The following is a 21,918-nucleotide window of genomic DNA, read 5'->3' as shown; positions in this document are numbered from 1 at the left end:
AGACAGCTCTATTCAGTTAGCGTGTGTGGGCATCAGACTTTCAGGCTCCTCGGCTGCCATCAAACCTAGGCACTGCTGCCCATCAGCATTTGGTGGGGGAGATGGGGAGTCCCATTGGCCACCAGAACTTTGACCCATTTGATATGTGGTCTAAGAAGTAACATAGAGACACAGGATCAGGGATCTGGCTCTGGAAGGGACCTCAAAGGCAGTCTAATCCTACTGTTTAACAAATGAGAAAACCCGAGGGCCAGAAAGGTGAAGGTCTAAAAGGCACATAGGTAATAAGCATCAGAGATGGGATTAGAACTCAGGTAATTGGACTTCAAAGCTAATGCTTTCTCCCACTACCATGATACTTCACTTTTAAACAAATGTGGTCCAGACGGGGATCAAACCCAAACCTTAGTGTCATCAGCACCAGACCAGATGCACTTAGGGTCTTCTTTGAACTTGTCCAGAGTATGTTTTAAAATTCTTCTACAGATCCTCATTAAGTCTTATTTGGGCCAGGATTTCAAGTTTAGAACAAATGCCCTACAATAGCACACTGCCCTTTTTCTTTGGTTTGAATTCCCTGCCCCTCCCCCCTCATCCTTACAAAGCTTAAACATTTATGGGAATTGTTTCTAGGAGTCAAAGCAAATTTGTGGAACACTGGATTTGATGTTTTTGCTAACATAAAAGGCAGCTGGTGGCTCAGTGGATAGAACACTGTGCCTGGAGTCAGGAAGACTGGAGTTCAAATCTGGACTCAGACACTTATTAACTGTGTGACCCTGGGCAAGTCACTCCGAGGGAAACTTCTGTTTGTCTCAGTTTCCTCAACTGTAAAATGGAGATAGCAGTAGCACCTAACTTGCAGAATTGTTATGAGAATCAAATGAGATAATCTTTGTAAAAACATTTAATGGAGCTTGGCACATAGCAGGTGCTATCAAAATGTTTCTTCTCTTCCTTTTCTCTTCCCATAACTCTTTAAAAAATTTTTTTTGTTTGTTTCTTTTTTCTTTTTTTTTTCTTTTTGGCAGGGCAATGAGGGTTAAGTGACTTGCCCCGGGTTACACAGCTAGGAAGTGTCAAGTGTCTGAGGTCACATTTGAACTCAGGTCCTCCTGAATCCAGGGCTGGTGCTTATCCACTTGTGCCACCTAGCTGTCCCATCCCATAACTCTTAACCTAGGTCTTCTTCATTGCTTGCCTAGATTAGTGAAACATCCTCCTAGCTGGTCTCTACCCTTCCTCCAGCTTCTTCCTCATTATACCTTCCCTGACTTCAGCCTACCCTAAACATGAAAAAGATCCATTTTATTAAAACATCACTTCTGTTACTTCACAACTTTTGATTAAACACCTTCAATGTCTCCCTCTTGATTACAAATAAAGTCCAAACTCCTCAGTCTTATCTAGCTTCTTCCTATCCATCCATTCTCATCTCTCAGTACTCCTCAATATGAACCCTCAGCTCCAGCCAAACTATAGCCATGACAGCCTCTCATCTCTGTGGGAAGGAAGGGAACAAGTATTTATCAAGCTCCATTACAAGACCTGGGTCCAGATGCTACATGTGAGAGCTTAAGAAAGTCATGTTATCTATTTGTTACTTTATTTGTAAAAGGGGATAATAATATCTGTACTAACAGGACTGTTATGAGGAAAACACTTTTTTTTTTCAAAGTATAATGTACAGGGTAGACCAAAAGTTACAATGTTTTAATAACTTTTTGAAAATTATTTTTTCTTTATTTTTGCCATTTATGAGATTTGATTTTTCACACATAATATAAATTCATTTCCTATATATAATATATATAATGCTTTGGTATTATAAATTAAAAACAAAAAATAAAGGAGTTATTAAATATCAAAACCCCTTCGTGACTTTTTGCCCACCCTGTACTATGAAATATGAATAATTATTATGCCATTTTTTACTACATTGTAAACTTTATCCTTTCCCTTGTAATTATTAAACCTTTCTAAAACCTTCAACTGTGATTCATCTGAGGAGAAAGAAGGGTAAATGACCAATGAAGATGTCTGAGTTGGCCACAGAGATCCAAGAAGGGGTACAGAAAGGCTAGAATGTTGTGGGAATAAAAGGAAGGGAAATGGAAGAGTACCCTAGGCCTAGGTCTAGATGTGATTTAAGTCCCTTGGGAAATTACGGACTCAGTGGAATCGTGAGTGTTCTCTCTCCCACCATTCTAGTTAATAGGAATCCCTCCATTCCTCCTAATTCCTATTATATTTACTGAATGAATCATTCAATTTGACTATTAATTATATATTCTTTCTTATATCATCTATTTAGTATGTATGTATGTTGCATGTCTTTCTATTGTAAGCTCCTTGACAGTGGGAACTATGCCTTACAATTCTTTTTTGTCTCCCCTAAAGTACATCCAATAAAGTCCCTGATGTAGACTCTAAAGGTGAGTCCCATGGCAGGCAGGAGCGGGGTATTAGAACTTGTTTGTGCCAGTTGGAGACAGGTGATTGTTAAATTTTCAGTGTGAGCATTTATGCTTTAGAAATTGCCAAATACTATAAATCAGGGCTTGATTCATTGTTTTGTTCATTATTTTAATTTAAAAAGTAATGGAGAAAATGTTAATAATGTAAATTAAACTTAAAAGTGTATCATATGTATATTTTGGATTTTGAGAGCCAATTGTTAAACTTTTAACAGCATACCATGGAGTCCATCATCTTTGTCCCAGTGCTTCTCCTCCCCTTCCTTCCTGCTCCTGACAATGTGCTCTGTTTGCGCACACTGAGACCTATGGGTACAGGTGCATAAATTCAATGTAAAAATTCCATGGGTTGAATGGCTAGTCAGGCAGTGTATTCGTATTCTCTGTATTAAGTTCCATTGGGAGACAGAAGAATAAAGCTTAACTTCCAGCACTAAAGTAGGACTTATTAATTTTTGTGTGTGTCATGGATCCCTGTGGCAGTCTGCTGAAGCCTTCTAAGAACAAAGCTTTTAAATGTCTAAAATAAAATACATAGGATTACAAAGGAAACAAAGGAACCCAATTATACTGAAATAGAATTATCAATGGATTTTGAAAAGAAGTTCATGCACCCCCAAATTAAGAACCCAATTCTAAATGAATTGCCAGCCTAATGGGAAAGAATCATAAAATCACAGATCTTTATTTAAAGTTGCAATGGGACCTGAAAGGTTATCTATTCTGACCCACTCATTTTATAGGTAGTGGCAGAGCTGCGGTGAGAGAATCCCAGTCTTCTAATGCCAAATTCAATGTTCCTTCAGTGTCCCTTATCCCCAGAGAGTTCTAAGTTTGTTTGGAAAAATATAGACCATGTTGGGAGGGCAACTAGATGGCTCAGAGGAATCAGGAAGATTCATCTTCCTGAGCTCAAATCTGGTCTCAAACATTTACTAGCTGTGTGACCCTGGGAAAGTCACTTAACTGTTTACTTCAGTTTTCTCATCTATAAAATGAGCTAGATAAAGAAATGACAAATCACTCCAGTATCTTTACCAAGAAAACCCCAAATGGGGTCCCGAAGAGTCGGACACTACTAAAAAATGGACAGAACAAATCCACATTGGGAGGATGAATGTACACCTGGAAAAGGCCCATAAGTCTCAGGAAACAATATACAAACTATAGATTAATATTGTACAAATACAATAAAACTGTTGGAGGTACCTGAAAGGGAATCACAAAGAGGCAAGCAGGAGTTAAGGATCATAAGATCATAGATTCAGAACTGGAAGGGACCTTAGACTGATAACTATCAGTCCTCATTGTGAGAAAACTGAAGGTCAGAGAAGCTTGAGTGATACAACCAAAGTCACGTAGTTATAGGGTGGCAAAATCAGGATCAGAATCCAGGTTAAAAATAGGACTTTTTTCAAAGTACCAGGCTTCATGTTACTCCTATGGAAGAGGTAAGTTTTGAGTTAAGTTTTAAAGGAGGGAAAAGTCATAGAATGATGGGAAGTAGGGCAAAGGTTATTCCAGGTTGAGGGAATGATGGGAGCAAAAGCAGAGAATTTCAAGAGCAATCTGACTGTGGGAAATGTTGTTTGCTCCAGATTTGCTCTTCTGTGTGGAGAAGAGGGGACATGCTGGAAAGTAATAAGATATATGAACAATTCCCACTCAAGAAATAGCTTCTCTACAAAGTAAAAGCAATTTCCCCTCTGTGTAATGATTTCCACCTTCTCAATCCCTTCCACCATACTCCACCACTCCTCCATGGTGGGTTGATTTGTTAGATTTATCCTTCTGCCCACCTTCCGCCCTAAGGGCTTGAGAACCTTAATAATTCTTCCAATTCTAACTGACAGTTGGAAAGAAAGCACTTTTAAAAAACCTCACTTCCCAAGCTGACGCTCTATGTGTGATGACTCTACAACATTCCCCATAGCGGCCATTCCAGGGTTTTATAGAATCAACTATTGGACGGCATAGAACTCCCACCCTTGCCTATCACTGTGTAAATGTTATGACACTCTCCTTCTTTGCTTCATTTTCTTTGCTTCCTTCTTTCATGGCATGGCTCAAAATTTACCTCTAAAACATGAAGCCTTCTTCAATTTACTTTACTTCTGATAGCTCCCTTGTTCCAAGGTATTTCAGCATTTATCACTATATTTTGGCATCTGATCAATGACCCTTGGTATTTGAGGGCAGATAGATGAAATTTTCTTTTCTTTCTTTTTTTTTTTTTTTGCGGGGCAATGAGGGTTAAAGTAACTTGTCCAGGGTTACACTGCTAGTAAGTGTCAAGTGTCTGAGGCTGGATTTGAACTCAGGTACTCCTGAATCTAGGGCCAGTGCTTTATCCACTGCTCTACCTAGCTGCCCCCAGATACATGAAAATTTGATAGCTGACACAGATTAACAACTTCAGAGAGGACAACAAAGGGTTAGTTGTCTGAAGAGAATGGGGGTTACTCCTTCCCTTCTATGTTATGGCTTAGACTAGTTTCCCCCACAAAAACTACAAAGCTCTCTCTAGGACTTGGCTGGCACAGGGTTTACGGCATAACCTGTGCCACCCTTGAAGGAGCTTCCTAGTACCTTTGGCCATATCGATGTGGCTTCCTAGGTCACCTACGGGCACTAAAAGGTTCCCCCATATGGAGTAGGGGCTCTTCAGATTTAGCACCATATCCTGCCCAGATGACCATATGGAGGTGGGGTGGAGAGAGTTAAGTGCTTCAGTATACTTGCTGAATATCCTTTCCATCCCAGCACTGAAGTAATCCTCCTTTTGTTCATTGTTGAACCTAAACTAACAATTCTGAGTCAAACCCAACCTTAACAACAGGAAATATAGATTTTTAAAAGAGAGGTAGAGAAGATGGAAGAAAAGTCTGATCATGGAAGATGAATTAAAAATCACAGCACGGTTCTAAAAAGAGGGGAGGAGAAAGGGAAGGGAATAAGCATTTGTGTAGCACCTACAATGTGCCAGGCACTGTGCTAAGTGCTTTTAAAAATAGTAACTCATTTGATTTACATAAGAATATATATTATATACATGGTATGATAATATTATATTACATATAATAACATGCCTATCATGTACATATAAACACATGCACAAATGTACACACATATGCACACACATGCATGTGCATATGGGTATGTGTACATGCACATATATATGCAGTATACTGTGGCTGAGATTAGAAAGCCTTAGGCCCTCAGGGTCCTTTCTGTGTGGGAGGTGCTGGTGCCCCTCTCCCTCTGCTTCAGCTGAGCCAAAAAGCCCTGTGGGCTGTACAAGACGCCAAGTCAGAGAGCTGGGAGGAAAAAGCCCCTAGCTCCCTCCGACCTGAGCGGAGCTATCTGAGAGATCCTGGCCTCGTCCAGGCCGGGCTCTGGGCACTTGAGGCTCGAGCGCACCCCTGCCCCCCACCAGCCGCAGCCCTGGCTGGTGGATTAGCTTGGTCTGTGGGGGGTGCAGGAAGCCCAGAGATTTGAGTGGAGAGAAGAAAAGGTATATGTAGACCTGGGAGTTAGATTAGAGGTGGGGGGGTGGGATGAGACAAACAGTAATGCAGGACTAGGAGCAAGGAGGAAAGGCGGGCAGACAAGATTAAGAGAGGTGGACAAGATTAGAGGATTAGAGGGGGATGGACGAGAGAGGCTGAGAAGAGGTTCGGTTGGGACAAGGAGACAGGGGACAGACAAGAAGAGGCCAAGAGGCTGCTGAGGAGACGGCAAGGTTGGAGAAGGCAGACAGGGGGCTACAAGGACGCAGGAGAAGACGAGAAGGAAAAGAGGGAAAAGAGAGACCGAAGGGCAGACTGACAGAGCAGACAGACAGAAGGTCGGTGAGAGAGAAACACAGGGGTTCAGCAGTGGCAGTAAGGAGAGGAAAGTTAGAAGCAGGGGGATTTACAAAGTGAAAGGCGCTCAGAGTTAGAATAACGTACCTGAGTGCCCTAAGGCAAGCAGGGGCTAAGGCCCTTATTGTATTAAAGAAGTTCCAAAGAGACTCAGTGGAAAGAGAAGCTCCGCAACGCAGTCAGGTTGTACATTTTATTTCCCTGTATTCTTAATTTTCAATAGTATCTCATAAATAAACTCTGCTTTGATTATTTGGTTAAGAGGCTTCTTAATCTTTTGCTTATCAATTTTGGGAGTGGAGCAGTGTGGTGGAACTTTATAAATGGCCCACATTAAATTAATAGCAGTCAGATAGCCAAACAGTCAAAAGTCCCCAGATTAGTCCTCCAGTCAGATTGGTCCCCCCAAATTAGGCTAGTCATCAAAATATTTCCACATTTGAATGGTGACCACGGCAGGACTTACGGCCCAATTATAATTTTCCTAAACCTATAATTTTTCATATAATCATAATTTTTCATAAATCCAATTATAAAAATGTTTCCAGATTAGATATAGTTATTAATAATTAATTTTTTTCAGTACATATATGTATAAATACACATAGAGACACAGCGTCACAGAGAGCCACCCACACATATCAGGAGAATTGTAAAAAACAATATTAGAAGTATCAAAGCTCCAAATGAGCTGATGTTGATGAGGAAAGCTAAGGACTACAAGAATGGATAGCTATATCGAGGGACAAAGAAGGGATTGGACAGTTCTTCAGAACAGATAAGACTAGGATTATAGAAAAAAGCCAAAGCTGCTCAATTTTATTTATCTTCTCTGGCAAGGAAAATTATCTTTGGACAGGAAAGGACAGAACCAAAATGACAGGGAGTTGAAATCTAAGGTAAGTGGAGAGACAATATAATGGCAGCTAAATATCCTGAAAGAGTTGAGGTGACCAGGCCCTGGATGAACCACATCCCAAGTTGTTGAAGAGACCTATGGCTGATTACTGAGCCACTGTGTTTTGAAGATCTCTGTAAGATCATGGAGATTTTCACAAAAAAAGAAAAGTGGATGGAGTCCTCAAACTGTAGACCGGTGATCTGGATTTGGATTTCTGACAAAACTCTTGAACAGAATGTTAAAGGAATGGTCAATGCTCACCTAGAAAAAGAAGCGGTGATCATGAAGAATCAATCTGACTTCATCAAGAATAGATCATGCCATGGAAAGGTGCCATATTTACCAAAACATTCATAGCAGCATTCAACATGTACTACTTTTTATAGCAGCAAAGAATATTGGAAACAAAATGGATCCCCATTGATTGGGAAACAGCTGAACAAAGTGACATATGAATGTAAGAGAATATGTTGTGCCATAAAAGTGACAGATAAAAGGAATGCAAATACTTGAATGAACTTAAATAGAAATAAGAAAGCAGAACCAGGAGAATAATATTCTTTGTAACAATGTAAATTAAAGCAACAGTAAAGGATGCCTGAAATGAGATTAAATGAAATGATGAATGCATCCTGGGCAATCACCAGTTGTTCCGACTTTTGTCCTGCCACTGGACTTCAATGACTTAAGAGGAGAGAGCGATGCTGATGACTTTGGTCAACTCTGCCCCATTTAAATCTAATTTCACTCACAAGTCAAGACATCACCTGTGATATCATTGGTCCTCTTCAAGAATGATGGACAAACAACAGTGTCCAGAACTAAGGATGTGATGTTTTTCCTAAAGTGAATGTCCAACCATGTCACTCCTATACTGACCTTCTTACTATTCCTCACAGATGACACTCCATTTGTCACCTCAATGCTTTTGCATTGGACTATCCCTCATGCCTGGAATATAGTCCTTCCTTACCTCTTCCTCTTAGAAATCCTTTTTTTTTTTTTCTTCAAACCTCAGATCAAGCACCACCTTTTACTTGAAGGCTTAGCTCCTGGCATCCTCCCACCAAACATTGCACATGCTGTCTCCCCTGATAGAAAAATAAGGTCTTTGAGGACAGGGATTTATTTATTTTTGTCTTTTGTCACCTAACAAACCACCTGACACACAGAAGGCAATTAATAAAAGCTTGTTAATTAATTGATCATTCTCCTGTTCTCTGCCCTATTCATCCCTCACCTATGCTACTGAGTTCAGTTCTGGGTACCGCATTTTAAAAAGGATCATTTTTATAAGCTAGAGAGAATCTAGAAGAGGGGAACCAGGTTAGGGAAATACTTTGAGTATGTATCATATAAAGATTCGTAGAAGGAACTGGAAATATTTAGCCAAGATAAGAATAGATTTAGAAGTGATTTTACTTTGAGAATTTTAAAAGGCTCTTATGAATAAGAAACTTCTTCCTGTTCCCAGAGGGTAGATAATGGGTAAAAGCTACAGAGAGACCAATTTAGGTTGGCTGTCAGGAAAAAAACATCTTAACAATTAGATCTGCCCCAAAGGGGGATGGACTACTATGCAAGGTAGTGCACCTCACTAGAGATCTTCAGACTAGTCAGGCTAGAATATGTCAGATTTCGATATGGTTAAACTAAACAGCCTGCAATATCATTAAGATTCAGGGATTTATATAGTGCTTTAAAGGGTTTGAGGTGGTTTTTTTTTTAATTATTTGCCACGAACTTGTGAGGGAAGAAGTAGAAATATATAGTAGGTAGTAGATATAGCATTGGGCCTGGATTCAGGGAGACTTGAGTTCAAATCCGGCTTTGGGCACTTATTAGCCGAGTGACCCTGGGAAAGACACTTGGGCTCTATTTGCTTCCATTTCCTCATCTATAAAATGGGAATAATACCTACCTACTGTTGTTGTGAGTGTTTTTTTTGAAGATCAAATGAGATAATTGTAAAGCATTTAGCACAGTGCCTGGCACATGCTATATACATATTAGCTGTTATTATGTACAACACAGTCCGGGTAAGGGCTTTAGGCTTTAAGCTCAACCCCATGGTTGATGGCCAGTACACTAAGAGTAAGGAGAGAGCAAAGAGGGACAGACACTAGAAGGTTAATTTTGTGTCTCTTTCCAGCCCTTTGTCTCTAGAGGAACTTTGATAACCAGTCTCCCCTGGGGGATAACCCAAGCAGTTAGGAAGCATTCACTACATGCAAGGCACTGTGTTAAGCACTAGGGATACAAAGAAAGAGGTTTTATTTGTTTTTTTTAACTAGAGGGCCAGAGGTATAGACTGATTCATGCACCTGATCTCAAGTGAGAGAGATGAATGATAGGACTTGAGCAGAGGAAGGTAAGCAGGACTGTCTGTCAGGGAGCCTGGTAGTTCTTGCATTCACAAATGCAGTGGGGCTGAACAGGCCCGTGGGTGAAAGGACAGCCATTCATTCGGTTCCCAATTAGAAGCAACCAAGAACTGAACTCCTGGGGATTTACTTTCACTGCTACCTGAGATGATTGGCATGAGGACTGAATAACGGCTGTGGTCTGGGATGTGCCAAGGGATGAGTGTGGATACTATGATATCACTGTACTGCTATTTTTTGGGGGGGGCAAATGAGAGTTAAGTGACTTGTCCAGGGTCTGAGGTCAGATTTGAACTCAGGTCCTTCTGAATCCAGGGCCGGTGCTTTATCTACTGTGCCACCTACCTTCCCGCTCTAGTGCTATTTTCTTGAACCACTTTAATTAAACACTGTCTAAAGTAATTATCTTGGTAAAGATGATTCAATGAGACACAGCTCAAAAAGATGGATATAGAGAGATGGATAGAGAGAGAAAAATATATCCAGACAGAATATCTAAGGACTAAATATGTGCCAGGCTCAATGTTGACCACTAGGGATACAAATACAAGCCAGACAGTCCCTGGCCTCAAGGAGCTTACATTCTGATAAAGGAAAACAACACATAAAGGAGAACTGGAAGGGAGTGTGGGGAAGGAAAGACAAATAGAATTGGTGGCATGGCATGGAAATGACTTGGAGGCCTGGATCCTGCTAAGGTAAGGTGAAAGCTCATTTATCAAAGTCTATTGGAGAATTATCAGGGGCTAAATCCAAAGTTAGGGGACTGGTGAAGGAAACTAATGGATGGTAAGAAGAATGTCCCATTTTATATCTGTCTATCTTGGAACAGAAAAGGCACTACTGTGTCAGCTCATGATGACTTTCTTTTCTTTTTGTTTTTAAAGTAATAAATATTTTTATTTATAGTTTTGGCTTCCAATTTTTATCCCTTGTATCCTCCCTCCCCTCCCTCTTCCCTGAGGTGGTAAGCAATCAGATAAAGGTTATACATATATGATTATATAAAACATTACCATAGTAGTAATTTTTTATAAGAAAATGAATAAAAGAAAAAAAGGAAAGAAAGTAGAAAATAGCATGTTTCAGTTTGTGTTTAATTAATAACAGTTCTTTCTTTGGAGGTGGATGTTATGTTTCATCAACAGTCCTTTGGGATTGTCTTGGATCATTGTATTGCTGAGAATAGTTAAGTCACAGTTCTGCATCAAATAATATTGCTGTATCTGTATACAATGTTCTCTTGCTTCTGCTCACTTCACTTATCAGTTCATACAAGTCTTTCCAGGCCTTTCTGAAATCATCCTGCTTGTCATTTCTTATAGCACAATGATTTTACATCACCATCATATTTCACAGCTTATTTAGCCATTCCCCAATTGATGGGCATTCCTTTGATTTCCAATTCTTAGCCAACACAAAAAGAGTTGTGATAAATATTTTGTGAAAATAGGTCTTTTTCTCTTTTGGGGGATGTCATGATGACTTTCAATGAAATTCAGCAAGAGAAAATAAAGTTGACACAGGAAAAAGTTCTTTGAGGCAAAATTTAAAGAAGACATAGAGTTTATAGTCTAGTAATTCCTCAAGGGCATGCTTCTACCTCTTTGCTATGCCTTTAGTACAGTGCTCTACTCTCTTTCCCTTGACTTTAGAGGTAGGACATCACCAACACACAACAACACATATATCCACACTAAAAATGACTGATCACATATACAGTTACCTACTTGACCACAGTCTGTGGTTTCCCAAGCACAGATCATGATGTTTTCAAAATATCCCTAAGTTTCTATGCAACCTCACTGCCTCATCCTAAGGCTCTTTGACTGATTAAATGGCCATCTCTCACTCTCCTATAAAAGTGTAACAGGTTCAGTTCTTAACCTGTGTGACTTTTTATTCATTTTCTCCTCTTCATGCTTTTCCTTCTGAACTCCCAGAATATCAGGACTTCTGAGAAGACAAAACATAAGGGTGCCACAGGTCTGTCACATCCAATCCAGGCTCCATGGACAGGCTCATCATTTCCCATTTCCTTTACCAAGGTGGGGACAACCTAAAAGGGGTATGGAATTGGGGGCATAAATTGTCCTCATTTGCTGTTTCCCTAGAGAGAAGAAGCAACAAAGTAATGAGCTAGACAGAGCTCAATGCAGAGGTATCTGGGGATGTAGTTTGGTATTGGTTGACTTGAAGAGTGTTGGACATGAAGTAAGAAAGCCTTGGGTTCAAATCCCACCTCAGATACTCTGTTCCCCATTGCTGTTGTTTGTCCTTCATTCTCAAAAAGGACTATGACATTAGAGTGATGTCATGACTTGTAATGAATTGGATTTCAGTGAGACAGGGCTGTGCAAAGTCACCAGTCTCCCTCTCTTCTCCAGAATCACCTGGGTCCAGTGGCAAGATATCTATATCAGGATGACTAGAAATGGCTCCACATGTTTAAGCCAATTGGGGTTAAGTGACATGCCCAGAGTCACATGGCTAGTAAGTATCTGAGTTGAGATCTGAACTCATGTCCTCCAAACTTTAGGGCCAGTGCTCTATATTGCCCAATCAAACCACAACCTCTCTAATCTTCAGTTTCTTCATCAATAAAATGAGAGAGTTGAATTTGGTGACTTTCCCTTTCTCAATCCACAATCCCATGAACCTCTAGGGAGGATTGCACTAATCTGTATACAAGAAGACCAAAAATAACAGGATACACAAACCTCAGGGGAGCATGAAAAACCTTGACCCACCCCAAGCAGGTGATTCCCTAGCCTGACTTTTCATTTGCTCCCTAATCCCAGAGCATTCTCCATTAAGGAGGTTATAAGTCAAACATTCATCTCTTCAGGTCATTCCATCTGCTGGGATGGAAAACAAATAGTCCCCTTTGCTATATACTAACATTTCCACAACTAAATGAAGAGTTATCAAAGTCTTATAAACAAGAGGCAGCTTAGGTGGTGCTAGACTTGGAGTCATAAAAATCTGAGTTCAAATCTTGCCACTTGCTTAGATATATGACCCTGGGCAAGTCATTTAACTTTGCTTATTTCATTTTCCTCATCTGTAAAATGGAAATAACAACATAGCATTCATCAAATGAGATAATATGTACTTTTCAAATTTTAAAGCCCTATATAAATGTTAGCTATTATTATTTTTATGAATCTGAGGATAAACTTGGGGCAAAGATAGTAGACAGGGATAAGGCTGTATATTTTAATTATAATATCATAATCACATATAAGGATATGGAAAGAGTAATAGGTTCAGCCAGCTACTGATGACCATTCTCAGGCTGATGGAGCTTTGTTATGTATTTTTTTGGGGGTATATCAGTGAACTAAACTGGAAATTGGGTGGAGCTCTGGCCAAGTGCAATATATGCTCAGAAGGGGTGAGGGCAGTCTAAGAGGAAACTGGAACCCATGAGATATACTGTGGAAAAATATGGCTGATGTCACCATGAGGCCAAGCCACAAAAAAGAGTCACGGGTAAGTAAATAGCCAGTCTATTAAATCACTAAATCACAACATCTCAGAGTTGGAAGAGATCTCACGGACTATTCTATCCAAACTGTCTCTCACCAAGGAGATCACCTACCAAATGACCTATAAGTAATAATTTCCCCTTCCCTTGAAGTCATCTACCAAGGTAACCTCAGAAGACTCTAGTCCTACAGTGCTTTTTCTTACATCCAACCCAAATCCATCTCTCTGAATCTTCCACTCCTTGTTCCTAGTCCTCCCTGGCCTCCTCCAATGAAGCTTAGGCAACACCCAGAGTCTGCACTGGGCAGTCATTTTTGATAACATTCTGAGTGTGCTTGTCTCCTATTATATAAATATGTTCCCCTTAAGTTTTCTTTTGTAAATAAATTCTTTCTTCATTCATTATGTCTTGGCTGTGAAGAGGAAGGAGAGAGCCTGGGAAGGGGGCTGAAACAAGAGCCATCCAAAAGATAAAAGTAGAAGCTAGGGTGAGAGATTCTAGAGGGCAGCATTTCAGACTTGAGATTGTTCTGGGCTTTAAGCCAGGAGAGTGGAAGCATCTGGGGACAGTTTTTCCCTTGGGGCAGCCCTGTGGGGAAGCTGTGGTTTGTCTAAGTGCCCTCACATACCTCCACTTCTTTTCTCCAAATAGCTCAGTACCCATTTCTATAAGTTTTTCTTCAATCTTGGGCTTGATTCTCTCATTTGAAACCTTCCCAAACTTCTCAAAAGACATAGCACAGTCACTGAAGTTCTTCAGTGACTTGAAGACAGTTGTAAAGTTGTCCACCCGGCCTTCTCTTCTCTAAACAGAATGATTCCAGTTCTTTCAGTCTCTTCTCATAGACTTGAGTCTTTAGGACTTTTCCCATATCTATGTCTTTCATCTGGCCACATTGCCCACATTTCTCCACCCTCATGCTACAAGACACAGAGTTGGCATGTGTTCAGATGAGCTTTCTCTCCAGTGCCTTCTTCCTTCCTCCAGGTTTCCTTAATATTGGTTGTGATCCAGAGAACCAAATGGGGCATATGTGCTCAAGTTCCCTTATAGAAGATACTGTATCTCTCCCCAAGCACCATCAGTCTAGAACATCTCAATAATGCCACCCAACTTAAATTCAATAATTCTAATTCTTCTAATAAATTAAACTGAAACTGGAGTCAGGTTAAGGGTATGAAGATGATAAAATCATAGATTGGAAGGTGAGTAGAGGCCATTGAGTCAAACTACTTTATTTTACAGATTACAAAATTGAGAGTCAGGGAAGTTATTGATTTGCCCAGGGTCAAACAGCTAAGCTAATCTTAGGATCACAGATTTTGATCTGGAAGGGTCCGAAAAGGCCTAACCTCCTCATGTTACAGATACTAAGGCACAGAGTAGGCTAGCTCAAAGTGGCACAGGTAAATAATAACAGTGCTCAAGGGACTTGCTCAAGGTAACACAAGTATTAAGTAGTGGGACCAGAATTTAAATTCAGATCCTTTGACTTTTATTATACTACACTGCTTTCTCCTTTAGAGAAAGGCAATAGCAACCACCCTATAAATTTTTGGGATACTCTACTGTCAGTCAATCCATCAGCCAGCTTCAGTGGTCAGTTCTGGGGATGCAGAGATTGTCTCCAGATCCCTAGAATCTTTCCTGAAAAAAACACATGTTGGAACCTAGATCATCCTGCACCTTGACCCCAAAGTCTTGGAGTGTCCAGGAAAGGAACTCAACTTTGGAATGTGTAAGAAAATATTTCCACCCCAACCTTAGGAAGCCCATAGAAGCAACAAATAGAAATGTAAATAGGACATTTCTGGGAACATCAGCAGTGTCCTCTGGACAGCAGGGAATAAACCTCTCCCTTGCCTTCATAGAATCGTGGTAGGTCAGAGCTAAAAGGAAACTAGTCTGACCCTTTCATCTTATGGAGAAAGAAATTGAAGCCTAGAGAGAAGTGGATTGCCCAAGGTCACACAGAAAGAAAGTGAGTCCTTTGGGAATTCGCCCACCAGATTACCTGAATTGAGTGGATGTGAGTGAATTCAAAGACCAGAGAAACAGAATGGGAACAGGCAGAGGAATCTTCAGTCAAATAATAAGAAGTAAAGAGGGGCTGGCTCAGGTCAGAAGAAGTGACCCAGGCTATTTGACACCTAGTCAATTAATAAATAAGAGTCCATTCACCTAAGTGAAAGCTGAACTAGAAGAGGGATTGTAGGGTTTGTCTTTCTACTGGAATAGCAAGAGAAGTTTGTTCTCCCTATCCAGTGGTCACTTGAAAGATACTCATTATGGGAGGCCATCCCAGGCTACTCACCTCCTCTTTTTTTTTCTTTTTTGTCCAGTAAAGTCACTTTGTCATTTCCAGTTCCTGCTCATCCCCACCCTCCAATATGCCTCTGAACTGGAACCAAGGCTACTGCCCTTATCCTTCAACCAGGTAAACTGAGTTAGGAAGGACTAGAGTAGGTTCTGTTCATACTGAGCTGAGACCCAGTCCTGTCTTCTAGGCTCAAGCTCTCAAGATCTGGTGAGGTAATGCTTTACAACATCCCCTCTTCCTCCAACCCTCTTGTTCCATGAGCCCAGCTGGTCTCGGCAGGAGGGAAATTTTCCTGGGAAAGGCCTAAGAGCAAGTCTAGACCTCTGGCCCACTCCCTTAAGGCCTGAATGTGGCGTGGGACAATAGGTTCCCACTGTACAACTGTGGCTCCTACTCTCCCACAGGCTCTAAGACTCCTGAGGGTTACTCCTTTCCGCTGTTCATCTCAGGGTCTCTGACTCAGGGACTGCTGCCTTAAGAATATCAACATCCCCCCCAGACATCCCTTACATTCACTCTGTACCTGGACATTTGCCAGAGGTTTTACAGCTAAGTGCAATTTGGGCTGGGAAAGTAGAGAGTTCACTGTTTCAGACCAAATGTAAACCAGACTTATCATGTCCTTCCCTTTAGCCCATGTGCCTCTGCCGATAGAAAACTTTCCAAGCTATACTCCATTAGATACTTCCTCTAGCACAGAAACCATGATTCTGTCATTTTCCTTCACTGGCTATGTTTCTCTTTTCCATTCCATATGGGCCTGGAGCATGAAAGGATATCAATTGAAAATGGACATGCAGGGGCAGCTAGGTGGTGCAGTGGATAGAGCACTGGCCCTGGATTCAGAACATGAGTTCAAATCTGGCCTCAGACATCTAACACTTACTAGCTGTGTGACCCTGGGCAAGTCACTTAGCCCCAATTGCCTCACCAAAAAAAAATGGACATGCTGACCTGTGTGACTTTGAAAAAGGATATGCGCATGGGCTGCTATGAAAATGACCATTATCATAGGTATCTCCCATGGTTCTGTCCCCAGCTCTCTGCTCTTCTCTCTATGTATTCTCTCCTCTGAATATCTAATTAGTTCCCATGAGCTAAAATATCATCTCCATGTAGATGATTCCTAAATCTATTTATCCAGCCCTATTCTCCAGGCTGCAGTCCTGCTTGGATGGATGTACCATAGGCATCTCAAAATGAAAATGTGCAAAATAGAACTCATCATCTTCTCCATTCAACCTGTATCTCTTCTCAACTTCCCTATTTCTCTTGAGAATATTTTCCAGAAATCCAGTATCTTCTAAGTCATCCTTTACTCTTTTCTATCCCTCATACCACCATCTCCCAATAGACAATCCATTTCAAAGTGTTATCAGTTCTATCTCTGCAACATTTCTCGCATTCGCCCCTTTTTTTCTTTTACTCTTTCCTTAAGACTACTGCTCTAGTTCAAGCACTAGTTCATCATTCTTTGAAATATCTTCCAAACTGGCCTTCCTGATTCCCAGTCTCTCCTCTCTCCCATCTATCCTTCACACAGCCACCAAAATAACGTTAAGGCATGGATCTGAACACAACATTCTTCTAACTCAAGAATCTTCAGTGGCTCTCTATTACCACTAAGACAGAACACCGACTCCTTGGCTTTGCATTTAAAGTCCTTTACATTCTGATTCCAGCCTACCATTCCTGTCTTAGTGCATCCTACTCCATTTCAGCCAAATTGAACTACTAACTAATTCCAAGATTGGAATTTTGTCTCCCATCTCAGTACTACTGCCCAGGTTGACATCTTACACGGAACATAGGTCCTCCCTGCATTTACTTCTCAAAATCCTTATCTTCGAGGCTCAGCTAATTCAAGATATCACATTTTAGGAGAAGCCTCCCCAGCTCTACCTCAAATTACCATGCATTCATTTATCTGTGTACCATACAGGTTGTTTTGTTTTTCTTTCTGTGCCCCCAGCCCCATGCCTGGCATTGTAGGGCATTAATAAATGCTTGTCAAAAGAATGCTGTTATTAAATACAGTTTCTCTCTGCCTGCCAAACCACAGAACAAAAGTAATTGAGGACAAAAACTTTACTTTTTGCCTTTGTATTCTCAATATCTAGCACAGTACCTTAATGTTTGTGTAATTGAACATAATAGGCACTTCATAAATGTTTAATTGAAGTAGTACATCCCACCCTCAACATTAGTCGTATGGCCCTGGGGAAGTCACTTTACTTTTCTAGGTCTCAATTTCCTCAACTCTAAAATGAAGGGTTTGAGGGACAGTGCAGAGAGTGCTGGACTTGGAGTCAGGAAAACCTGACTTCAAATCCTGCTTCAAACTGGTAGCTGTATGAACCAGGGAAAGTCACATAGTTCTTAGCCTTTGTTTCTTCTTCCATAAAATAAGGGGGTTATAGGGGCAGCTAGATGGCACAGTGGATAGAGCACTGGCCCTGAAGTCAGGAGTACCTGAATTCAAATCTGGCCTCAGACACTTAACACTTACTAGCTGTGTGACCCTGGACAAGTCACTTAACCCCAATTGCCTCACTGAAAAAAAAAAAAAGAAAGAAAAATAAGGGGGTTATACCAGAAGGCCTCTAATGTCCCTTCCAGCTCTTCAGTCTATGATTCTATATGCGTATAAAGGAAATAGAATATTGACCAGGTCATGGTAAATGCTGACTATACACTGGAAAATGTCATGCTGTCTCAAAAGCCATCCAGACAATACTTTGTCCAACCCCCATTACCACTCCATAATCTGAAGTGAGCAGCTAGGATTCCTTTCATAATTTGATCTTTAGCCAGTTCTGTGACATCCATTATCTATCTTGCTTACCTTTGGAAGTTCATAAAAGGATTCCTATTCACAAGTTGTCCCCTACCCCAAGGATCATTCCTAATTCAATGCTGTAATGGAAAAAGTATTAAAAAGCAATTACATCCCCAGTGGATAAGTGGTCAAAGGCTATGAAATACAATTCTCAAAAGAAGAATTGCAAACTCTGAGCCATATGAAAGAATGTTCCAAACCACTAAAAACAAGAGAAACGAAAAATCAAAACAACTCTGAGGTTTTGCCTCCCATCCAACAAATGGGCAAAGATGACAAAATATGTGAATAGTCAAATGTCTGGGGTCTGAAAAGGCAGGTATGCCAATGCAACTAATACAACATATAATATGCTCATACACTGTTGGTAGAGCAGTTGAGGGATTCAACCATCCTGGAAAGTGATTTTGAATTATGCTTTCAAAGTCGACTAAAACATCCATAATCCATAGTCCTTAGCCCAAGCACAGCTCTACATCATCATCATCATCATCTCCAGGGACTCCCTGTCACCTCCAGGATAAAATATAAAATCACCTGTTTAACATTCAAAGCACTTCAGAACCAACCTCCCACCTTTCTAGTCTTTTTATACCTTACCCACCCTTCCCCACTCCCAGCTCCTTTCATGTACTCTTTGATCCAGACATGCTGATCTCCTTGCAGCTACTTGAAATAGACATTCGATCTCCAGACTCCAAGCATTTTTGCTGTCTCTTCCTCATCTCTGTCTCCTGGCTTGGTTTGCTTCAAATCCCAATTAAAATTTCACCTTCTACAGTAAGCCATTCCCAATCTCTTTTAGTTCTAGTGTCATCCCTTTGTTGATTATTTCCTTTTTTTGTTTGTTTTTTGGTTGAGCAATGAGTGTTAAGTGATTTGCCTATGGTCACACAGTAAGTGTCAAGTGTCTGAGGCTGGATTTGAACTCAGGTCCTCCTGACTCCAGGGCCAGTGCTCTATCCACTGTGCCACCTAGATGCCCCAATTATTTCCTTTTTATCCTGCTTATAGCTTTTTTTCACACACTGCCTCCCCCATTAGACTGTAAGCTCCTCATGAGGGACTATCTTTTGCCTTTCTTTCTATCTCCAGCAAATAGCATAGTGTCTGGCATATGGTAGGTTCTTTATACCTGTGAGTCACCTGTTTAAATACTGAAAGAAAGGTCCCACCTATATCAAAATATCAATAGTATCACTTTTTGATAGTAGCAAAGAACTGGAAACAAAGTAGATGTTCACCAATTAGGGAATGCCTAAAACAAACTGTGGTATGTGCCTATAAGGAATATTATCACACCATCAAATATGACAAATAAGAAGAATTTAGCAATAAGCATAATTAGAAAAGCAACATACCCAATGAGTAGAACAGTTTCAAAAGAATGAACCTTAATACAACACTGACTGACCTTACCCATGGAAGAAAGTTGTAAAAATGTATCTTTCTTCTCTTCATTGAAGAGGTGTGAAACTATAGGTTAAGAATATGGCCTATTTTCAGATATAGGGAATATAATGGTTTCTGATGGACTGCTTTTTTCATTTCTTTTTAAACCTTTATTACAAGACATAGCTTTCTGAGATGGATGGTAGGGCAGTGCCTGTGATCAGGAAGACCTGAATTCAAATATTGCCTCAGAAACATACCAGCTGTGTGACCATGGGTGAAATACTTACTCTGATTATCTCTGTTTCCTAACTGTAAAGGAGGAATAATAATAGCCTCCATTCCCATTCCTAGGGTTGTTAGAAAGATAAAAAATATATATTTATAAAGTATATTATTTATACAGTATAATACTTCTAAAGTAGTACAGTGCCCATGCACGTGCTGTTGTTGAGTCATTTCAATTGTGTCTGACTCTCTGTTACCCCATTTGTGATTTTTTTTTTCAAATGTGTGTATACACATTTTTTTTTTGCAAGGCAGTGAGGGTTAAGTGACTTGCCCAGAGTCACACAGCTGGTAAGTGTCAAGTGTCTGAGGCCGGATTTGAACTCAGGTCCTCCTGAATCCAGGGCTGGTGCTTTGTCCACTGCACCACCTAGCTGCCCCATTTGTGATTTTCTTAGCAAAAATATTGCTGTGGTTTGCCATTTCCTTCTACAGCTCATTTACAGATGAGAAAACTAAGGCAAACAGAATTAAGTGACTTGCCTAGGGTCACACAGTAATTATAAGTGTCTGAAGCCAGATTTCAACTCAGTAAGTTGAGCCTTCTTGACTCCAGGCACTCTGTCCACTGCACCACTTAGCAGCCAATGTATATAGACATTTAGTTTGTTTTTTGTTTTGTTTTGTTTTTGCACAGGGCAATGAGGGTTAAGTGACTTGCCCAGGGTCACACAGCTAGTGTCAAGTGTCTGAAGCCAAATTTGAACTCAGGTCCTCCTGAAGCTAAGGCCAGTGCTTTATCCACTGCATCACCTAGCTGCCCCCCCCGCCACCTAGCTGCCCATAATGTGTATAGACATTTAGTAAATTCTTGTTTCCTTTCCTTTCCCTACTTCCTTCCCTCCCATCCCCCCCCCCCACTGTCTGCTTCCCTTCCTTCCATCCTTTCTGCTAGAGGGGGGAGAAATACATTTAGGAAAAAATATGTTAAAGCAAAAAAAAAAAACCCCAAACACCTCAAATCCTATATCCTTAGCAGAAAGGATGGCAAGAAAGGGGTACTCATAGCTAATAAGGTTTATTCTAAGCAACGTATTGACTGCAAAGATATTTTTCACCAGGTAATACCTATCTTTAACCCACTGTCAACTGATTTTCAAACTACCACAGATAGAACCTTATATACAATGCTATGAATCCCACACCACTTTAGAGAATAGCTGTTGGATCAAACATTTTGATCTTTGTGATTTATTCCACAAACATTTATTAAGCCCTTTTTTGTATGGGACACCTTGATAAATACTAGGAAGGAGAGCCACACATTTTAAGTAAAAATGGTCTATGCATTCACATGGCTTATAGTCTAGTAAGGAGGTAAAACACAAATCAAGATAACTAATACATAGCATACAAAATAAGCACATTACAGAGTTCTGAAACAAAGTACTACATGAAACCTAAGGGAGAAGGAAGGTTGTTACCCACTGAGAGGATTGAGGTATCATGGAAAGGGAGGGATATGAATTGGGATTTAAAGGGTAGATGGAAGTTCAATAAATGAAAAAGGGGAGGGAGAGGATTCCAAGCATAGGGACTCAGTAGATAGAGCACCAGCCCTAGAGTCAGGAAGACCTGAATTCAAATCTGACCTTAGGCACTTACTACCTGCGTGACCCTGGATAAGTCACTATTTGCCAGTTTCCTCATATGGAAAATGATCTGGAGAAGGAAATGGCAAACCACTCCAGTATTTCTGCCAAGAAAACCCCAAAAGGGCTCACAAAGAATTAATGTGACTAATCGACAGAATAAGAAAAAGGAGAGGAAGAAGTAGAGGAGGAGGAGGAGGAGGAAGAGGAGGAAGAAGAAGAAGAAGAAGAAGAAGAAGAAGAAGAAGAAGAAGAAGAAGAAGAAGAAGAAGAAGAAGAAGAAAAACACAAAGGCGATCTGGAAGGAAGAAACTAGAAGACTGTACAGGGAATGGCAAGTCATACAAATTTTGCTGAAGGATAAAG

At 40.5% G+C, this 21,918-nt stretch overlaps 1 protein-coding gene across 7 annotated transcripts in view; it reads right to left on the bottom strand.

The window, feature by feature from the left end:
- DAAM2 (dishevelled associated activator of morphogenesis 2) overlaps positions 1 to 21,918 on the bottom strand; it is a 164,965-nt gene that overhangs the window by 90,374 nt on the left and 52,673 nt on the right. For 2 of the 7 annotated variants that reach the window (XM_044003732.1, XM_044003731.1), the window contains exon 2: positions 18,287 to 18,357. The exons of the other annotated variants lie outside the window; for them this stretch is intronic. The gene's annotated coding sequence lies outside the window, so the exon portion shown is untranslated. The remainder of the gene's footprint in view (positions 1 to 18,286; positions 18,358 to 21,918) is intronic. 7 annotated transcript variants of the gene reach the window in all.

Source organism: Dromiciops gliroides, chromosome 4 (genome assembly GCF_019393635.1).
Source record: "Dromiciops gliroides isolate mDroGli1 chromosome 4, mDroGli1.pri, whole genome shotgun sequence".
Classification (NCBI taxonomy): Eukaryota; Metazoa; Chordata; class Mammalia; order Microbiotheria; family Microbiotheriidae; genus Dromiciops; species Dromiciops gliroides.
The sequence above is the reverse complement of the archived record's forward strand: the minus strand, read 5'-3'. Positions and strand labels throughout refer to the sequence as shown.